Source organism: Trifolium pratense, linkage group LG2 (assembly GCF_020283565.1).
Source record: "Trifolium pratense cultivar HEN17-A07 linkage group LG2, ARS_RC_1.1, whole genome shotgun sequence".
In the NCBI taxonomy this organism is placed as follows: domain Eukaryota; kingdom Viridiplantae; phylum Streptophyta; class Magnoliopsida; order Fabales; family Fabaceae; genus Trifolium; species Trifolium pratense.
In genome coordinates, this window is record NC_060060.1 from 64,149,541 (window position 1) to 64,167,128 (window position 17,588).

Below are 17,588 nucleotides of genomic sequence, written 5' to 3' on the forward strand. Positions count from 1 at the left end.
AACATGAAAAATGGGATTTTGGGTGATTTTGAGTGAAAAATCATTTTCTGAAAACTCAAGAACAGATGTTCTTCTGGTGTGGTTCGCTACCTGTTCGCTACAGCGAACGTGTTCGCCAGATGCTCGCCAACTGCTCGCCAGTTGAGGTTTTGTGTCTGTTTGCGTTCGCTACCTGCTCGCTACAGCGAATGTGTTCGCCAGATGCTCGCTACAGCGAACGTGTTCGCCACCTGTTCGCTACCTGCTCGCTAATTGGATTTTGGCTCTGTGTCTGTTCGCTACCTGTTCGCTACCTGTTCGCTACCTGTTCGCTATAGCGAACAGCTTTGTGACAGGATTATTTTGTTGATGTTTTGTTAGTGGAATTATGCACTTATAACATGTAATTGTGGTATTCTAACATACAATTAGGTGCTTTTAGCTATGATTAATTGTATGATGATGAGATATGATAAAGGAAGTGATTAATGAAGAATATTAGGATAATTGTTTATTCTAATAATGAAGAATGTTGGATATTATTCCACATTGTAAAGGAAGAAGCTTAATGCTATTAATTGTGAGTGGATTCATGAAACATATACATGCATTCATGAATTAAATAGGATATTGGATATTCCAATAAAGAAGTATATCGGATTATATTTATCCGATAAAGAAGGATATTAGAGGTGAGATACTCTAATAAAGAAGATGGTACCACATGCATTAGTAATGTCTAGGATTGACATTCATGAAGTTGAAGCATTAGAGTTGCATTAGGTTATATGTGTGCATTACTTGATAAGTGATATGTGACACATGTTTGACTACTTGTGATATTTGATAACTGATACTTGATAGTTGGTATTCGATTATGTATTTTGAGAACTGCTAATTGGATTATAGATGTGTATATATATGTATATGTATATGTATATGTATAATTGTGAGGCATGCTTATGGTATTGAAGTAGTGTTTAAGTATCGATTTACTTACACTTGTATTTTGATTATGTGATCTAACTCTCATGTTTTGTGTTATGTGCTGGACCGTTGGGGGTTCAGGTTCTCAGGTTGAGGATCCCGATCAGAGTTAGAGGCTGCTCGTGCTCGTGTAGTGCGCTTTTTGGTGAGGAGTTAGCGTAGACTACTCCTTAGATATATGTTATATATCTTTTTGATGGGTTGTATAGAATTGCTCTGATTAGGTCTTACCGGGTCGGGTTATTCGTTTGAATTGTATTAAGCCCGTGATGGCATATTTAACTTTGCTATTCCTATCTTTTGAATTGTAAACATAATATCCTTTGTTGATATGGCCTAGAGCCTAGGGATATTGTGTGAACAATTATGATCATTGTATGATATACATTATGATAATTATTCGCTTTTAATTCCGCTGTGCTAGCATGATTTTTAATTATGCCGTGGTTTGTATTATTAACATGTGACGCCTAGATTTTCTTAAGTGTTTTATTTATTTATATCTAATAAATACGCGTTAAGGGGTTGGGTGTTACAATAGTGGTATCAGAGCAAGGTCGGTTCATGTGGAACCAATTAGGAATAGTTGCCCATATATTCAACTTGTGTAGAGATAACACTGTTGATATTACCTTTCTAAGTTTGTTCTTGGATTGGTTGGTTGTTCAGGATCATGGCGGCTAGGGCTAACAATCAGATGGCAGATGCGATAGCTACTTTGACCAACATCGTGGCTAGAGATCATCAACCCGGGAGGGAAGATGAGATGAGGTTAGAGAGGTTCATGAAGCATAATCCGAAGCTTTTCATTGGAGGCTATGCTCCGGAGGCTGCTGTTAAGTGGATAGAGGAAGTAGAGATTGTTTTTGAGGCTATGAGGTGTACCGAGGAGAGTAAGTTGACCTTGGGTACTTATGTACTTCGTGAAGAAGCTAACAAGTGGTGGAAGAATGCTAAGCTGAGGATGGGAATTGGTGGAGTGGTAATCACTTGGGAGATGTTCAAGGGAGAGTTCTTGAGGAAGTACTTTCCGGCTGATATTAGGAACAAGAAAGTGGTGGAGTTCATGGAGCTCAAGCAAGGGAACATGTCTGTAGCGGAATATTCCGTGAAGTTTGAGGAGTTGTGTGCGTTTAGTCCACACTACAACACCGTGGAAGCTGAGAATGACAAGTGTGTCAAGTTTGAAAGTGGGTTGCGCCCGGACATCAAGCATCTTATCGGATTTTCTCAAATCCGAGACTTTGCAACTTTGGTGGATAAGTGCCGTATCTGTGATGATGATGGAAAGGCCAAGACTAATTACTACAAGGCCATGAGTGACAAGAGAGGAAAAGGTCAAGACCGTGGGAAGCCCTATGGTGACAAGGGGAAGAAGGTTGTTGAGTCTAGTGGTGGAAAGAAGAGAGGTGGTGGACAATGCTACAAGTGTGGTGAGTTGGGTCATAAGTCTTATGAGTGCCCAAAGAAGGTGGACAAGTGTTTCAATTGTGGGAGGTTGGGACACAAGTCGGATGTGTGTCAAGTGAAGGTGACTTGCTTCAATTGTGGTGAAGAGGGTCACAAGAGTCCTATGTGCAAGAAGCCGAAGAAGACTATGGGAAAGGTGTTTGCTTTGAGTGGAGATGATGCGGATCAGGGGGATAATCTCATTAGAGGTACGTGTTTCATCTATAACACTCCTTTAATTGCGATTATTGATACGGGAGCTACACATTCTTTTATATCCGTTGATTGCATGAAGCGTCTTAGTATACCTGTGTCTGAAATGTCTGGTCGTATGGAAATAGAAACTCCTGCTAATGGTTCTGTAACTACCCGTCTCGTATGTCGTGACTGTCCCGTAACCGTGTTTGGTAGACACTTTGGAATGGACCTAGTGTGTATCCAACTTAGTGGAATAGATGTTATCTTTGGTATGAACTGGTTGATATTTAATCGAGTCCATATCAATCATTGCGAGAAGACTGTTGTGTTTCCTAAACCGGAGGAGAGTTTGCATTTGATGAGTAAGAAGGAAGTAGTAGAGTCGTTGAAGGAACCTGTAGAGGTGTATGCGTTGTTTGCATCCTTGAAGATGGAAGGTGAAGTTAAGGTGGAAGAGTTACCGGTTGTTTGTGAATTTCCCGATGTATTTCCGGAAGACGTGTCAGATGTACCGCCGAAAAGAGAAGTAGAGTTTACGATCGATTTGGTACCTGGTACTAGTCCGATATCTATGGCACCGTATCGAATGTCAGCGTCAGAGTTGAATGAGTTGAAGAAACAACTAGAAGAACTACTTGAGAAGAAGTTTATTCGACCTAGTGTATCGCCGTGGGGTGCACCTGTGTTATTGGTTAAGAAGAAAGAAGGGAGTATGCGGTTGTGTATTGACTACCGACAGTTGAACAAAGTGACGATCAAGAATAAGTATCCACTTCCGAGGATAGATGATTTGATGGATCAATTGGTTGGAGCTTGCGTGTTTAGTAAGATTGATCTGAGATCTGGATACCATCAGATTAGAGTGAAAACGGAGGATATACCAAAGACTGCTTTTAGGACGAGGTATGGTCATTACGAGTATTCGGTGATGCCTTTCGGTGTGACCAATGCACCTGGTGTTTTTATGGAGTACATGAATAGGATTTTTCATTCATTCTTGGATAAGTTTGTAGTGGTATTCATCGATGATATTTTGGTTTACTCAAAGTCCGAAGAGGAACATAAGGAGCATTTGCGGATTGTTTTACAAGTTTTGAAGGAGAAGAAGTTGTATGCCAAGTTGTCGAAGTGTGAGTTTTGGTTGAAAGAAGTAAGTTTTCTTGGTCATGTGATTTCAAGTGGAGGAATAGCGGTTGACCCAGCGAAAGTTGATGCCGTATTGCAATGGGGAACGCCGGAGTCTGTTTCTGAGATAAGAAGTTTTCTTGGATTGGCTGGTTATTATAGGAGGTTCATTGAGGGATTTTCGAAGTTGGCTTTGCCTTTGACGCAGTTGACTCGGAAGGATCAAGCGTTTGTTTGGGATGTGAAGTGTGAAGAAAGTTTTCAAGAGCTTAAGAAGAGGTTGACTACCGCGCCTGTGTTGATTTTACCGGATGCTAAGGAATCTTTCGTCGTGTATTGTGATGCTTCGAAGATGGGACTAGGAGGTGTGCTTATGCAAAAAGGTCAAGTGGTAGCGTATGCGTCGAGACAACTGAAGGTTCACGAGAGGAACTATCCGACACACGATCTTGAGTTAGCCGCAGTTGTGTTTTCATTGAAGGTATGGAGGCATTACTTGTATGGATCGAAGTTTGAAGTCTTTAGTGATCACAAGAGTTTGAAGTATCTATTCGATCAGAAGGAGTTGAATATGAGACAAAGAAGATGGCTCGAATTTTTGAAGGATTATGACTTTGATTTGAGTTATCACCCCGGAAAGGCTAATGTGGTGGCCGATGCGTTGAGTAGGAAATCGTTGCACATGTCATCACTAATGGTGAAAGAGTTGGAGTTGATTGAAGAATTCCGAGATTTGAGTCTAGTGTGTGGAGTGACTCCTAAGAGTGTGAAGTTGGGAATGTTGAAGTTGACGAATCTTTTTCTAGAGAATATCAAAGAATGTCAAAAGACGGATAAGAAGTTAATGGAGAAGTTGGCAATAGTGGTTGAGGAAGGAAAAGAAGCTAATTTCAAAGTTGACGAGAACGAAGTTGTGAGATTTCATGGAAGAGTGTGCGTGCCCGATGTGCCCGAGATGAAGAAGATGATTTTGGAAGAAGGTCATAGGAGTGGAATGAGTATTCATCCTGGGGTAACCAAGATGTATCAAGATTTGAAGAAGTTGTTTTGGTGGCCAGGAATGAAGAGGCAAATTTCTGAGTTTGTTTATGCTTGCCTAGTTTGTCAGAAGTCGAAGATTGAGCATCAGAAACCGTCTGGTTTGTTACAACCTTTGTTTATCCCGGAATGGAAGTGGGATAGTATTGCGATGGATTTTGTGGGAGGTTTACCCAAGACTACTAAAGGTTATGAAGTGATTTGGGTGGTAGTAGACCGTTTGACGAAGTGTGCGCATTTTATTGCTATTAAGAGAGGTACCTTGGTGCCTAAGTTGGCCGAGATTTATGTGGAGCAAATCGTGAAGTTGCATGGTATTCCGTCGAGTATTGTTTCGGATCGAGATCCGAGGTTTACTTCGAGATTTTGGGAAAGTTTACAAGAGGCTTTAGGGACTAAGTTGAGGTTGAGTTCGGCTTATCATCCTCAAACGGATGGCCAATCGGAAAGGACGATACAATCTTTGGAAGATTTGTTGAGAGCTTGTGTTTTGGAGCAAGGAGTAAGTTGGGATTCGTGTTTACCGTTGATCGAGTTCACGTACAGCAATAGTTTTCATTCGAGTATTGGAATAGCACCTTTTGAGGCTTTGTATGGAAGGAGGTGTAGAACACCGCTTTGTTGGTTTGAATCCGGAGAGAGTGTGATTCTTGGTCCGGAGATTGTGCAAGAGACTACGGAAAAGATTAGAATGATTCGAGAGAAGATGAAAGCGTCTCAGAGTCGTCAAAAGAGTTATCATGACAAGAGAAGGAAAGACATTGAATTTCAAGAAGGTGATCATGTTTTCTTAAGAGTTACATCGACTACCGGAATTGGACGTGCTTTGAAGTCGAGGAAGTTGACGTCGAAGTTTATTGGTCCTTATCAGGTTTTGAAAAGAGTGGGGAAAGTGGCGTATAGGATTGCTTTACCGCCATCATTGGCGAATTTGCATGATGTGTTTCACGTGTCACAATTGAGGAAGTATGTTAGAGACCCGTCACATGTGATTGAGTCAGATGATGTTCAAGTGAGGGATGACTTAACGGTCGAGACTGTGCCTTTGAGGATTGAAGGTAGAGAAGTGAAGAGGTTGAGGAACAAAGATATCGCCTCGGTGAAGGTAGTATGGGGAGGACCCGCTGGTGAGAATGCAACTTGGGAATTGGAGAGCAAGATGAGGAGCTCGTATCCGGAGTTATTCTCAGGTAATTTTCGAGGGCGAAAATTCTTTAAGGAGGGTAGAGTTGTAACGACCCAATTTTCATATTATTATTTTTATGTGTTAAAATATTTTATTTAACGTGGCATTTTAAATAAGTTAATAACTTTAGTTATTTATCGAATGCTTTAGTTATTAGGCGAGTAGTGAGGGTTATCGTGTTATTGGGCCAAGCCAATGGGCTTGAGGCCCAATGGGCCTTGTGAGGTGTGTGTGTGGCGCCCTTATGGCCATGAAGCAAGGGAGAGAAATTCATTTTACTCATAGTTTTGTGTTCTTGAGAGAAGAGAGGAGAGTTTGTGGAGCTAGGGCAAGAAGAAAAGCTAGAGGTTCGAGATCTTCGTCGAGTTTTCTTCGAATCCAGGTATGAGAGTAGTTTCCTTAATCGTGGGTGATCCGAGGAAGGGGAGAATGCCGATTTCTCCTCACCCGAACTTCCTCCACCCCATTTTTCATTTTGGTTTAGGAGAGTTAATCTTCGAGAAAGTGAAACCCAATGTTAATAACATGTTCAATATACTTCTACCATGTAGTGTGAGCGAAATCATGGGTTAAATAATGAGAATTTGTATGTTTTGAGTGATTATATGTGTTCTTGAGCTTTTAGACTCATAAATGTTAAATCCTTGCTTTTTCGATGTTAATGATGTGGATCGGAGAATCAATCCGTCCTTTTGTGCTTATATATGTGTTATATACATGAAAACAAACATATTTGGGGTTTATAACATGAAAAATGGGATTTTGGGTGATTTTGAGTGAAAAATCATTTTCTGAAAACTCAAGAACAGATGTTCTTCTGGTGTGGTTCGCTACCTGTTCGCTACAGCGAACGTGTTCGCCAGATGCTCGCCAACTGCTCGCCAGTTGAGGTTTTGTGTCTGTTTGCGTTCGCTACCTGCTCGCTACAGCGAATGTGTTCGCCAGATGCTCGCTACAGCGAACGTGTTCGCCACCTGTTCGCTACCTGCTCGCTAATTGGATTTTGGCTCTGTGTCTGTTCGCTACCTGTTCGCTACCTGTTCGCTACCTGTTCGCTATAGCGAACAGCTCTGTGACAGGATTATTTTGTTGATGTTTTGTTAGTGGAATTATGCACTTATAACATGTAATTGTGGTATTCTAACATACAATTAGGTGCTTTTAGCTATGATTAATTGTATGATGATGAGATATGATAAAGGAAGTGATTAATGAAGAATATTAGGATAATTGTTTATTCTAATAATGAAGAATGTTGGATATTATTCCACATTGTAAAGGAAGAAGCTTAATGCTATTAATTGTGAGTGGATTCATGAAACATATACATGCATTCATGAATTAAATAGGATATTGGATATTCCAATAAAGAAGTATATCGGATTATATTTATCCGATAAAGAAGGATATTAGAGGTGAGATACTCTAATAAAGAAGATGGTACCACATGCATTAGTAATGTCTAGGATTGACATTCATGAAGTTGAAGCATTAGAGTTGCATTAGGTTATATGTGTGCATTACTTGATAAGTGATATGTGACACATGTTTGACTACTTGTGATATTTGATAACTGATACTTGATAGTTGGTATTCGATTATGTATTTTGAGAACTGCTAATTGGATTATAGATGTGTATATATATGTATATGTATATGTATATGTATAATTGTGAGGCATGCTTATGGTATTGAAGTAGTGTTTAAGTATCGATTTACTTACACTTGTATTTTGATTATGTGATCTAACTCTCATGTTTTGTGTTATGTGCTGGACCGTTGGGGGTTCAGGTTCTCAGGTTGAGGATCCCGATCAGAGTTAGAGGCTGCTCGTGCTCGTGTAGTGCGCTTTTTGGTGAGGAGTTAGCGTAGACTACTCCTTAGATATATGTTATATATCTTTTTGATGGGTTGTATAGAATTGCTCTGATTAGGTCTTACCGGGTCGGGTTATTCGTTTGAATTGTATTAAGCCCGTGATGGCATATTTAACTTTGCTATTCCTATCTTTTGAATTGTAAACATAATATCCTTTGTTGATATGGCCTAGAGCCTAGGGATATTGTGTGAACAATTATGATCATTGTATGATATACATTATGATAATTATTCGCTTTTAATTCCGCTGTGCTAGCATGATTTTTAATTATGCCGTGGTTTGTATTATTAACATGTGACGCCTAGATTTTCTTAAGTGTTTTATTTATTTATATCTAATAAATACGCGTTAAGGGGTTGGGTGTTACAATAGTGGTATCAGAGCAAGGTCGGTTCATGTGGAACCAATTAGGAATAGTTGCCCATATATTCAACTTGTGTAGAGATAACACTGTTGATATTACCTTTCTAAGTTTGTTCTTGGATTGGTTGGTTGTTCAGGATCATGGCGGCTAGGGCTAACAATCAGATGGCAGATGCGATAGCTACTTTGACCAACATCGTGGCTAGAGATCATCAACCCGGGAGGGAAGATGAGATGAGGTTAGAGAGGTTCATGAAGCATAATCCGAAGCTTTTCATTGGAGGCTATGCTCCGGAGGCTGCTGTTAAGTGGATAGAGGAAGTAGAGATTGTTTTTGAGGCTATGAGGTGTACCGAGGAGAGTAAGTTGACCTTGGGTACTTATGTACTTCGTGAAGAAGCTAACAAGTGGTGGAAGAATGCTAAGCTGAGGATGGGAATTGGTGGAGTGGTAATCACTTGGGAGATGTTCAAGGGAGAGTTCTTGAGGAAGTACTTTCCGGCTGATATTAGGAACAAGAAAGTGGTGGAGTTCATGGAGCTCAAGCAAGGGAACATGTCTGTAGCGGAATATTCCGTGAAGTTTGAGGAGTTGTGTGCGTTTAGTCCACACTACAACACCGTGGAAGCTGAGAATGACAAGTGTGTCAAGTTTGAAAGTGGGTTGCGCCCGGACATCAAGCATCTTATCGGATTTTCTCAAATCCGAGACTTTGCAACTTTGGTGGATAAGTGCCGTATCTGTGATGATGATGGAAAGGCCAAGACTAATTACTACAAGGCCATGAGTGACAAGAGAGGAAAAGGTCAAGACCGTGGGAAGCCCTATGGTGACAAGGGGAAGAAGGTTGTTGAGTCTAGTGGTGGAAAGAAGAGAGGTGGTGGACAATGCTACAAGTGTGGTGAGTTGGGTCATAAGTCTTATGAGTGCCCAAAGAAGGTGGACAAGTGTTTCAATTGTGGGAGGTTGGGACACAAGTCGGATGTGTGTCAAGTGAAGGTGACTTGCTTCAATTGTGGTGAAGAGGGTCACAAGAGTCCTATGTGCAAGAAGCCGAAGAAGACTATGGGAAAGGTGTTTGCTTTGAGTGGAGATGATGCGGATCAGGGGGATAATCTCATTAGAGGTACGTGTTTCATCTATAACACTCCTTTAATTGCGATTATTGATACGGGAGCTACACATTCTTTTATATCCGTTGATTGCATGAAGCGTCTTAGTATACCTGTGTCTGAAATGTCTGGTCGTATGGAAATAGAAACTCCTGCTAATGGTTCTGTAACTACCCGTCTCGTATGTCGTGACTGTCCCGTAACCGTGTTTGGTAGACACTTTGGAATGGACCTAGTGTGTATCCAACTTAGTGGAATAGATGTTATCTTTGGTATGAACTGGTTGATATTTAATCGAGTCCATATCAATCATTGCGAGAAGACTGTTGTGTTTCCTAAACCGGAGGAGAGTTTGCATTTGATGAGTAAGAAGGAAGTAGTAGAGTCGTTGAAGGAACCTGTAGAGGTGTATGCGTTGTTTGCATCCTTGAAGATGGAAGGTGAAGTTAAGGTGGAAGAGTTACCGGTTGTTTGTGAATTTCCCGATGTATTTCCGGAAGACGTGTCAGATGTACCGCCGAAAAGAGAAGTAGAGTTTACGATCGATTTGGTACCTGGTACTAGTCCGATATCTATGGCACCGTATCGAATGTCAGCGTCAGAGTTGAATGAGTTGAAGAAACAACTAGAAGAACTACTTGAGAAGAAGTTTATTCGACCTAGTGTATCGCCGTGGGGTGCACCTGTGTTATTGGTTAAGAAGAAAGAAGGGAGTATGCGGTTGTGTATTGACTACCGACAGTTGAACAAAGTGACGATCAAGAATAAGTATCCACTTCCGAGGATAGATGATTTGATGGATCAATTGGTTGGAGCTTGCGTGTTTAGTAAGATTGATCTGAGATCTGGATACCATCAGATTAGAGTGAAAACGGAGGATATACCAAAGACTGCTTTTAGGACGAGGTATGGTCATTACGAGTATTCGGTGATGCCTTTCGGTGTGACCAATGCACCTGGTGTTTTTATGGAGTACATGAATAGGATTTTTCATTCATTCTTGGATAAGTTTGTAGTGGTATTCATCGATGATATTTTGGTTTACTCAAAGTCCGAAGAGGAACATAAGGAGCATTTGCGGATTGTTTTACAAGTTTTGAAGGAGAAGAAGTTGTATGCCAAGTTGTCGAAGTGTGAGTTTTGGTTGAAAGAAGTAAGTTTTCTTGGTCATGTGATTTCAAGTGGAGGAATAGCGGTTGACCCAGCGAAAGTTGATGCCGTATTGCAATGGGGAACGCCGGAGTCTGTTTCTGAGATAAGAAGTTTTCTTGGATTGGCTGGTTATTATAGGAGGTTCATTGAGGGATTTTCGAAGTTGGCTTTGCCTTTGACGCAGTTGACTCGGAAGGATCAAGCGTTTGTTTGGGATGTGAAGTGTGAAGAAAGTTTTCAAGAGCTTAAGAAGAGGTTGACTACCGCGCCTGTGTTGATTTTACCGGATGCTAAGGAATCTTTCGTCGTGTATTGTGATGCTTCGAAGATGGGACTAGGAGGTGTGCTTATGCAAAAAGGTCAAGTGGTAGCGTATGCGTCGAGACAACTGAAGGTTCACGAGAGGAACTATCCGACACACGATCTTGAGTTAGCCGCAGTTGTGTTTTCATTGAAGGTATGGAGGCATTACTTGTATGGATCGAAGTTTGAAGTCTTTAGTGATCACAAGAGTTTGAAGTATCTATTCGATCAGAAGGAGTTGAATATGAGACAAAGAAGATGGCTCGAATTTTTGAAGGATTATGACTTTGATTTGAGTTATCACCCCGGAAAGGCTAATGTGGTGGCCGATGCGTTGAGTAGGAAATCGTTGCACATGTCATCACTAATGGTGAAAGAGTTGGAGTTGATTGAAGAATTCCGAGATTTGAGTCTAGTGTGTGGAGTGACTCCTAAGAGTGTGAAGTTGGGAATGTTGAAGTTGACGAATCTTTTTCTAGAGAATATCAAAGAATGTCAAAAGACGGATAAGAAGTTAATGGAGAAGTTGGCAATAGTGGTTGAGGAAGGAAAAGAAGCTAATTTCAAAGTTGACGAGAACGAAGTTGTGAGATTTCATGGAAGAGTGTGCGTGCCCGATGTGCCCGAGATGAAGAAGATGATTTTGGAAGAAGGTCATAGGAGTGGAATGAGTATTCATCCTGGGGTAACCAAGATGTATCAAGATTTGAAGAAGTTGTTTTGGTGGCCAGGAATGAAGAGGCAAATTTCTGAGTTTGTTTATGCTTGCCTAGTTTGTCAGAAGTCGAAGATTGAGCATCAGAAACCGTCTGGTTTGTTACAACCTTTGTTTATCCCGGAATGGAAGTGGGATAGTATTGCGATGGATTTTGTGGGAGGTTTACCCAAGACTACTAAAGGTTATGAAGTGATTTGGGTGGTAGTAGACCGTTTGACGAAGTGTGCGCATTTTATTGCTATTAAGAGAGGTACCTTGGTGCCTAAGTTGGCCGAGATTTATGTGGAGCAAATCGTGAAGTTGCATGGTATTCCGTCGAGTATTGTTTCGGATCGAGATCCGAGGTTTACTTCGAGATTTTGGGAAAGTTTACAAGAGGCTTTAGGGACTAAGTTGAGGTTGAGTTCGGCTTATCATCCTCAAACGGATGGCCAATCGGAAAGGACGATACAATCTTTGGAAGATTTGTTGAGAGCTTGTGTTTTGGAGCAAGGAGTAAGTTGGGATTCGTGTTTACCGTTGATCGAGTTCACGTACAACAATAGTTTTCATTCGAGTATTGGAATAGCACCTTTTGAGTTGAGTTGAGATTGAGATTGATTTTAAGTTGTGGAAGACAAACAACCGATAGGCAAGGCGCATGGCCAGCGTTCGGTCGTTTGAGGTATGAGCGGATGTACATCCGCCGGCCCCCTTTTCAATCCAATTTTATTTATTAATTTATTTATTTTTTGTTTTAAACTAAGCAAATTAAATAAATCAGATAAATAAGTAAAAATAAAACAAATAATATTCACAGGGGGCGCAGAACAGTAACTGGGAGGAGCGTATAGAAACAGGCACACTAGGCCAAGCCTAGAAAGGGGCCAGAGGGACTGTCCAAACAAAATAAACGGGGAAAGTGACCTCTACCGTCTGATCAATCAGACGGTCTTGATGAGATTCTGTCGAGAAACGAACACGGCCGTTGGATGGAAATCAACAGCCTTAAATCAATGTACTACTGTGAGGGGGCGTGCACTAGATCAAAGCACTATATATCACCAACTACCGATCCCCCTTTATTTTCTACAAATTTTCTCTTTCTTCCTTCACTTTCTCTCTCTCGGTTCTTAATTTTTCTCTGCTAGGGTTCTTGGTTATCAAGAACAGGGATGAATCTTCATCCCTTCCGGTGGAACGCCACCGTGAGACCCAGATTCCGGCGCGGTGGCCGCCGGACCGGTACGGCGCCGACGCCACCGGACACCTCTTTTTTTTTTTTATTTTATATTTTTTTATTTGACTAGATCCCCTTTAAACAACTCCAAAAATTCAAACTTCTCTTTTAAACACTGATTAGGCCTCGGTTATTTTTATTCAACAAAATCACAAAAAATAAATCCAATCCAAATACACATGGGTTCTACATACATCAGTCACATACACAAGTGATGCATAATAAGAAAAGTGAGTGGTACTAACCTTCCCTGCAGTGTTATCTCGGAGTAATTTTCATTCCTGTATTCCTCTTCTTTTCTTCCTCCTCCCGATGTCTTTTTATGCAATGCGAGGTCGACTCTCGGTAATAGAAGTGAAGGATTCGGAAGCTAGGATTTTGGATTGGAATTCTGTTTGTTTTTTTTTTGTTTATGCGTGCAATATTTTTCTCTTTTTTCTCTTTTTTCCTCTGTGTTTTCTCTGTTTTTTCTCTGATTTTTTTTCTCCTCCACCCTTTTTTGCGTGTAATCTTGAGTTTTTATAGCAATAGGACTAGGTTTTTTGGCATTGAATCCTGATTGATCTGATATGAATGATGATTGAGCAAATTTGCAAGTGAATGAAAATTTTCCTTTTTGGTTTGATTTGTTCTCATCTACAACTAATGTGATTCAATGTTGTTTATGAGTGAAATTTGATTTTTTCCTTTCCTGATACGCCTGTTTACCGTCACTCTTATCCTTTGTTTTGTTTTTTTTTTTTTGTGTCTTTTTTTTAACTAAAAAAAAATAATAATAATAAAATGAAATAAAACGAAAAAAGGACATCAGTGGGATTTGAACTCATGATTTTACACTCGCAACTCCTCAAATTCTCTTCTCAATACCAAATGAACTAAGTTAAATATTTGAAAGTGAAATGCATTGCAAATAATATAACACTAACCATGAAGTCAAAATTTGGGGTATGACAGCTGCCCCTATTTAAATATTTTTAATCGCATGATAGTGATAAAAGATAGTTAAATACAAGAAGACCCAAAATTTTGCCTGAGAGGGTAAATGAAGATGAGACTCTAAATTCTCAGCAACCACAAGACTCTAAACTGCCAACTAAGGATGGAACTCCGAAAATACAAATTAAAGATGAGACTCCGAATTTGCCAACTAAGGATGGGCCTCCGAAGAAATACAAAATAAAGATGGGACTCTAAAAATGTTAAATAAGATGAGACTCTGAAAAAATCAAATAGTGTGGGCCTCCAAAAAAAACTAAATAGTGTGGGCCTCCGGAAAAAATAATCTAAATAGTGTGGGCCTCTGAAAAAAATAAATAGTGTGGGCCTCCGAAACAAACCAAATAGTGTGGGCCTCCGAGAAAAAAAACTAAATAGTGTGGGCTTCCGAAAAAAACCAAATAGTGTGGGCCTCCGGAAAAACTAAACTAAATAGTGTGGGCCTCCGAAAAAAATAAATAGTGTGGGCCTCCGAAACAAACCAAATAGTGTGGGCCTCCGGAAAAACTAAACTAAATAGTGTGGGCCTCCGAAAAAAAATAAATAGTGTGGGCCTCCGAAACAAACCAAATAGTGTGGGCCTCCGAGAAAAAACTAAATAGTGTGGGCCTCCGAAAATATTAAATAGGATGGGACTCCGAAAATTTCAAATATGGATGGAACTCCGAAAAAAAACCAAATAGTGTGGGACTCTGGAAAAAACCAAATTGTGTGGGCCTCCGAAAATTTCAAATATGGATGGGACTTCGAAAAAACCAAATAGTGTGGGACTCTGAAAATGCTAAATAGGGTAGAACTCTAGAATTCGACATAGGGTAGGATTCCGCAACTCTCGAATTGGGTAGGACTCTGGAAACGCCAAATAAGGATGGAACTCTTAAACATCAAATTGGGAAGGACTCTGGTTTGCCATATATGATCGGACTTTTGATTTGCTGTATAAGATCAAACTTGATTTGTTTGCCGCATAAGATCGGACTTTTGGTTTGCTGTATAAGATCAAACTTGATTTGTCCGCCGCATAAGATCGGACTTTTGGTTTTGGAAAATGCCAACGAAGACTGGACTTTTGATTACCAACGAAGATTGGTTCTAGAAAATGCTAGCGAAGACTAGACTTTGATTACCAACGAAGATTGGTTCTGGAAAATGCCAGCGAAGACTGGACTTTGATTACCAATGAAGATTGGTTCTGGAAAATGCCAGCGAAGACTGGACTTTGATTACCAACGACCAACGAAGATTGGTTCTGGAAAATGCCAGCGAAGACTGGGCTTTGATTACCAACGAAGATTGGTTCTGGAAAATGCTAGCGAAGACTAGACTTTGATTACCAACGAAGATTGGTTCTGGAAAATGCCAGCGAAGACTGGGCTTTGATTACCAACGAAGATTGGTTTTAGGAATTGCCAACAAAGGCTGGGCTTTGGATTACCAACGAAGATTGGTTCTGGAAAATGCCAGCGAAGACTGGGCTTTGATTACCAACGAAGATTGATTTTAAGAATTGCCAGCAAAGACTGGGCTTTGGATTACCAACGAAGATTGGTTTTAGGATTTGCCAGCGAAGACTGGACTTTGGATTACCAATGAAGATTGGTAGCCAATGAAGATTGGGCTTTAGTTTTCCAACGAAGATTGAAATTTGATAAGACTTGGAAGATGGGCCCCTGGAATTTCCATACGCGTATAAGTCGGGCAAAGGTTGATTGTCGTCGATGTATGAACCGAACAAGGATATATTGTCGTAGGGGTATGAACCAGACAATGGTAAATTTTCATGCTCACCGGTGTATGAACCAAACAAGGGTATGATGTCATTGGTGTATGAACAAGACTAGGATTGATTGATTGTTTGTTTACTAGGGAAACTAACGAGTCACCCTTGGACAAGAACCCCTCTTGATGGTAGCAATGGACTTTTGACAAAGAACTAACTGGACTCCCTTGAGTGGTCACAAAATGCTTGTTTATGCCATATGTGCATGATTTTTGGATGCAAGGTATTTTGTTGATGCACTTTTAATGCATGATATGAATGCATGTTATGTGAAATGTGTGATCGATGCATGAAATGCCGACAAAGACCAGGCTTTAGGGATGCCAATTGTTGTTGGGCTTAGTTGATGTTTATGGATATTGGGCTTTGATTCGCCAATGAAGATTGGACTTTTGATTTGTCAATGAAGATTGATTTTTTGATTTGCCAATGAAGATTGGGCTTCTAGTTTGAAAGTGGTTCCACTTTTATTGGAAATTTTGGAGGTTTTGAAATGCAAGCATGATGCCAAATGCATGAATGATATGTTAAGACATGTCATAATGGATGCAATTTGATGCATTATTCGATGCTAGAGAAATTTAAGCTCGACTCATAAGAGATAATGGATCCAGTATGATGCGTGATTTGGATTCTAGAGTAATGTAAGTATGAATGATGCAAGATGCATGGTTATGGTTTGAATGTTTTGTAAAGTTTCCCCATGGTAGGGAATGAATGGGTTGAGAAGGTTTTTTTTGCTAGCATGATTCCCCGACACTCATGTTGAACTCAATGATTATTGATGCACGACCAAGTTTAGTTGAGCAGCTTGAAAGTATGGAGAGGAATTGCCCCTGTTGTACCTCATTTTGCCCTTTTTGTTTTTCTCTGTATATTTTTTTTTGAAAACATCCCTAACTTTTGCCTGGACCGCTCTTTCGAGTTTTCAGTCCACCGGGAGAATATTTCCTTTTTTGGTGCCCCTAATTTTTTCCTGGACCGCCTTTTCAGGTTTTCGATCCACCGGGACGCTCTCTATTGACTAAGTCGCCCTTTTGGGTTTTCGACTTAGCGAGCATTTTTTTTTACATCTCTTTTTCTTTGGGCCTTGTATTTTGAGCGCAGCTATGCTCCATTTTGGAGAGCTCCTTTTATTCCTTTTCGCTTCACTGATGGATGACATGTGGCAAAAGTATATCAGATGGCTGAGATTTAAAGTGTAAAAATAAATATTTGCATAACATCACGTTCTTCCTAAATCACTCATGGTCCATGGACCTGCAACCATCTCCTCCTCCACTGCATCCTCTGCCACCGTCCCTCTCCGCCAACAATTTATATACGACAACTCCATTTTCCTTCTTCAAATTTCACAAAGGATGATCTCGATCTGATTTTCGATTCACAAAGGATGCCAAAACAATCAACGATCTGTTATTTCACCTCACGTTTTTGACTACCCATTTGGTTTAATTTTGGTGGGTCATGTCAAGTGTCTCTAAAGATGAAAACTTGGCACTTTCTTCTGAGGATTCTTCTAGCCCAGATGAGTCTGAGCTTGAATTGGGTCTTGGGTTAAGCCTTTCTCACCCAACAAAATCACACCAGTACCATCATCATAATCACCATGGTTCTTATGCTAGAATTTTCACTGCTAAGGATTTTTCTTCTTCACCTTCTTCTGTTGGTACCAAAAGACCTGCTGATATAGCCAGAGAGGGACTGCGGCGGAGGAAGAAGAAATGCAACCGTGACTCCACTAATTGAGGGAGAAGATGTTTCTGTGCTTCCTATTTTTATTTTTTACTAAAACAAACTTTAAATCTCAACCTTTTGATCAATTTTTGCCACATGTCAACTATCAGTGAAGTAAAAAGGAATAAAAGGAGCTCTCCAAAATGGAGCATAGCTGCGCTCTTGTATTTTGGCTGCATCAGACTGTGAGCGAAGACTCTTCTTCATCCATGGGGTGATAAACACATGTTGCCCCAATATTTGAATCCTTGAAAGGCATGCCCCAGATTAAATCGTTGACCCAGACTGCCCCTAATACTTGATGTTGAAAAGTGTGCCCTTGATTGATTGGCACTTTGAAGGTTTGATCCATCATTAGAAACATTTT

The 17,588-nt window shown here is 40.4% G+C and overlaps 1 protein-coding gene across 2 annotated transcripts in view; it reads right to left on the minus strand.

The window, feature by feature from the left end:
• Nucleotides 1–17,588, minus strand: part of LOC123911406 (palmitoyl-protein thioesterase 1-like) — a 42,412-nt gene that overhangs the window by 17,584 nt on the left and 7,240 nt on the right. The window lies entirely within an intron of this gene.